Source organism: Geospiza fortis, unplaced genomic scaffold (genome assembly GCF_000277835.1).
Source record: "Geospiza fortis unplaced genomic scaffold, GeoFor_1.0 scaffold95, whole genome shotgun sequence".
Taxonomy (NCBI): domain Eukaryota; kingdom Metazoa; phylum Chordata; class Aves; order Passeriformes; family Thraupidae; genus Geospiza; species Geospiza fortis.
In genome coordinates, this window is record NW_005054333.1 from 5,567,415 (window position 1) to 5,572,743 (window position 5,329).

Genomic DNA, 5,329 nt, shown 5'->3' on the forward strand with positions numbered 1-5,329 from the left:
ACATATGAAGGTTCTCACCGGGACTGGGCTGAGGAATTCTTGCAGACAGATCCAGCAGAGCCTGCGGTCCCAGGCACCCGTGATGTGGCCACCTTACATGATCTCACCAAGGGTTCCTGTGGAACCCACCTGAGGAGCGGAATGCCTCACTGAATAAAACAAGTCAGCTGCTTAAAGGAAAAATCAAAGCTGTTCTGAATAAACACTATTAAGAGACATAAAAGAAATCCAACTAATTCCTTTCAGAAAGCTTCATGGTTATACATTTGCATTGCTGGGTTTAGTTTTTTCAGCAAATAATATTAAAACCAGATTTATTTCAATCCAATGAGAGGTATCTGAGCAAAAAATAGCAAATTTGTGACTAAAATTCAGTAGTGGTATAAAATGCATTATCCAAGCTTTATGTTTCCTACCTTAGCCCTTATAAAAAAACTTTAGAGAAAACCACATTTTCAAAACGCTACATTATATGAGAGAACATAACTTCATCAACAAATGCATATATTTTCCCATACAGATCTTTAAAAACATAATCCTCATGAGTGACAGGAAGGTAACCTACTGTGCCTTTCTTGGAGGAGAAATAAAAAACCTGTATCTGATTGCAGTCTTTTATATCTCCTCACCAGGGAATGTTTAGTTACTGAAATTCTACATTATTTGAAATTTGGAAGTATTCAAAAACTTTGGTAAAAATTGAAGTAATATTAATCCCATTACTGCGCCATCATATAAGCATTAAGTTTATTGTAGAATTCTAGTCATAATGCCACAGAGAAAGCATGTGGTTAAGGGTGGTAAAACATTTTATTCAAGCAACCACTGTCTTTCTCTTTTATTTGGCTTCACAGCATTTGAAGCTTCTTTTTGCTCCCCTTTGGTTTGCAAAATATGCCAGTTTGTGATGAAACCTTTGCAGACAGGAACCTTTATGCCCTTGGGGGCAGTATTTGCCTCCCAACAGTTCGAGTAAAAACTTAATTACAGGCTTTAAATATTACATGATGTGACAGAACAGAACAAGTGAAATAGCTGCAGCTATTCCAGCCTGCTTGCTACATAAACTTGTATGCAGCAATTTGATTATGTGAAATGCTAATCCATCTTTATTTTAAACTGGTTCAAAGAACAAATGAAAAAAAAAATTTAAAAAAAAGCCACTGGAATATAATATGCAGTTCTGCATGCTTGTGATGAGAAGGCTGAACAGAGAATCCCTGTGAAAAATGCCAGCAACTTGGATTTAGAATGGAACGTTCTTGTAGTCAGAATAAACCTGCTTTTCTCTTTGTCAGCAACAAAAACTCATTTAACGTTTTTCTAATTTCATATATATTTATCTCAAGAAATTGCTTTTTCCTTTGTCTTTTGGAAGAGTATATCAATATTCTAATGCAGTACAAGCTCATTCAGCTGCACACTTGTGGGACATTGATTATACGGGGATAATCAAAGCTGGTGATATAAAAGGGTCATTTTTGCGAGTGTGAGAAAGCTGCGGAGTTTGCATTAGAAATATTTTGGGCTGTCAGGTTCACATAATTGCCATTGTACTCTATACAAAACTGGTCTGTTGTACCCAAAAAAACCCCAGAGCCATTGCTGGGTGGGTGGATAATGGGGAGGACAGAATCTACTTCCCCCCACAACAACATCCAGTGACAAGTCCTTGAACACGTGTGTGGGGATCAGAAGGTGGAGGGCATGAGTGGGACAATGAGGCAGGACCAGGCATTCTGTACTTCACATGAAGAGACCTTAACTATTGCAAATTGGTGTGTTGGAGTTTGTCTTAGAAGCAGGAAAAACTGAGATACAAGATTAAATATTCTTGGGAAAACACTATAAACTGGTGGCAGTTATAACAGAGTAGTGGCAATTTCCACTGGCTGATGAGTTAGCTCAAGTTGCCCAGTTTATGCTTTCTGGTCAATGCTTAATTGCCTTCAGGAAGTTCTTCCCAAAGGACAATAAATTATATACATATGATTTTTATATATATTTATATATATATATATATAGATATATATATGCACAAGGTCACAGACATGCATATATACATAGGAACTGGCATTTTAAAAAACCTGCCGTCTCTGCTGTCTTATTTCTCTCTCCAATATCTACGTTAAAAAAAATCCTTGTGAAACCACAGGGTAACGAATCACTAAGCAGTACAATGAGAAAGGCCAATAAGCAGTATTACCAAGAGGAGAGAAATAATTCTTGCTCTTACAGACCTTTCTGGTATTCCCTGCCATCAGAATACTCCCTCTCATTAATTAGCAAAATGAATTATCCAGCTTATGAATTGTGGTTTGAAAAGAACAGCTTAAAGCAGCAAGATTTATTAGCAAAGAAAACTAAGGGTTGGAATAAGCTGATTTCATAGACTTGTTTTCTAAATGGGAAGCATTATTAAATCATCATAATAAAATTAAGCAATTATTTCACTATGACACCAAGTACCACAAAAAGGAAAAACAGCTTGATGTCCTACTAACTAAATAAAGACTAGTAGGGGTATGAAGACAAAAACAAAATTAATTTCTCTGAGTAAATACAAGCTGGGAGATAGGGAGAAAACCATATCATCAAGGGGTGACATTTCTGTCTCTTTTATTTCTTTATAAATATCTCTGAAATTTATTTAGATTACTCAAATGGGAGGATCTATTCAATAATATCCTATATCATTCAGTAACAAATAATTACTGTCTTTTATTTAGACATTTCACATTTTCACATACAGAACTTACACAAATGACCTCAACTCGGTATTTAAACTATACAAGTCTGAAATATGTGGTAGCTCAGAAAAAAAAAAATCACTCTCGTATCCTTAACTTTGACTCAAGGGGAACATTACAGAGAAAGTCACAACAAGGTGGCATCCTTAATACATAATAATGACACATTCAGGAAATGCACCATTATTTATACATGTGACGTGCTGTAAATTGCTTCCATCATCAGAACTAATTGTAGTGATTATTAATGCAGTGTTATGAACTGTCAGAATTGCTGTTTGTAATTACATTTGTGCAAATGCTTCATTACCTGCCTAATGAATTTGGCATATATGCACATGTAAACCCCTGTTTTTGTTAACATAATGAAGGACATTTTTTTCCCCTTAGCTACTGATGTGGAACTGGTTTTACCTACATTACAAAGTTCAACCATCCACTGCCAGAAAAAAACCCACAACCCCCTTTGATATGGTTTATTTTCATACTCACCAGCAGTATCACATAATGCCAGCTACTTAAATAACAGATTCAGGGAAGGAAGTATCCTCCTTATTCAGTATAAACATATGACTGAGTGGAAATTACCTTGATGTGTGGTTACCTGACCACTTCCTACCTTCTTGTGGGCCTCTGAGCCCACAAGACGCTGAGGATGGCGACGCAGACTGAGATCTCAGGTGCTGATCTGGAACCTTCCATTCCAGCCCCGAGGGCCAAACTTCAGTCTCCCAGGAACAGAAGTGTGAAAATTGCACAGAGGAAAATGGATGCTTTTAAACTCCCCTTCTCTGGCATGCAGGTCAGGGGACCCCTGTCAAAAAAAAAGGAGCAACTTCTGCACTAGCAACAGGGAGTGTTGCTGAGAGCTGTGCCAGCCTCGGCTGCCAAAAGGGAGCACTCACAAGGCTGGAGCTGGAAGCAGAGTGAGAAACAGGTTTCTAAAGAATCAGAGGCTATTACACAGTATTTTTTTCAGTAATTCCCAGATGCAAAATTGTTGATAGTGACATTTTAGTTCCCAAATGTCCCTTAGGAAAGGAGAACTGTTTGGTTTGCTACTGAAACCAAGAAAAACAGAGTCTTTACCTAGAAGTCTATAAATATTACTCAGATAACCGCTATAGCTTCTTAGCTAAGTCATCCACAGACTTTATCCCAAGCAGAAAATTTACTAGTTTAACATTTATTAGAAAGCCTTCAAACTCCTTGAAATTTTACACCATTTACCAAAGAGTCATGTTTGAAATTGAAGTTTAATATTTTTGGTTTTGCCTCCATTATTTATCGTGTTAATAGAGAATTTCAGCAAGATGATATTCAGCACAGGGATTCATCTGGTTTTTAAATTATTCGTCATTTTCCTGTAAAACCTGCAGAAATTAATCCTTATGTCTCTGACATTTTTCTATATTTTATCTTTTAGCTTAAGAAGTAATAAACATAACAAAATTAATTTTGTTACCCTTGAAAATAACGATGTGTGGAGGGAACATCAGAGGGATCAACTCTTGTCTTTCAAAAGGAAATAGATCATCCTGAGCTGAACAACATGTAGTAGAATCTGGGCAAAGGTGAAAGATTTTATGTCTGACAAAAAAACTTCCTTCAATCAGAATACTGAGTTCGACCATGAAAAAATACAACACAAGTTTCTACCCTGAATAAAACCGCAAACCCATGACATCTATTCCATCTGGATTAGGCATACTTTGATTTTCTTATTGTAATTTAAAAAAAACCCAACCCCTTAACCAGAAATATATTAAAGACAGTGTCTGCACAGGAATTTGTGGTAAGCCACAAACACCTATGGCTGAGAATAGTGGGTGAGAAAAGAGAGTTCTCTAAAGTGTAAAGCTTAGAAATTGGTTATTTCAAATATATACATATGTATTCTTTCACTAAACACAGACTGAAGCAGGACAACAATGTATATGAACCACCTTTATTAAAAACTTAGTCTAAATTTTTCAGCTTCCCATTAAAAGTATTATAACAGTAAGTTATAAAAAATGGAAAAAATAACAAAATGCTGTATTAATAGTGAGCTGCTCAGCCACAAAACTGCAGTTATTCTTCTTTTCTCACAAATATCTTTCCAAATCATTCCACACCATCAAAATCAATCCATTTGTAGCTCTGACACAACTTTTTTTTTTTAATTTCTTTTCTCCTTTTTTTTCTTTTATTTTCCCCCTGGCATTGGCTAGTATTTCTTTCTGAAGGAGCTCTTACCCTTTTCACATCCCAGCTCTGCCCTCACGTGTGCTGTGCTCCACCAGCTCCATGAGAATACCCTGCTGGAAGGCGAAATGTGCAGTTACAGCTGCCTTCATCATGGCCTGCTTTGCTGATGAGAACAAGCTGACTGCTCCAGCACTGCCACTGCTGCAGGGAAGCTGACTCACAGTGGGCTTGAAGATCTTTCTGCAAGTTCCTGGGGTAGCACACAGGGATAACCAGGGATCTGGAGGGAAGGAGACTGCACACTACCTGTGACGTGCCTGTTCTACACATTCTCATGTCTTCTTTCTCCTCCTTCTTCTTTCCACCCACCAAGAAGAACTTTACACAGG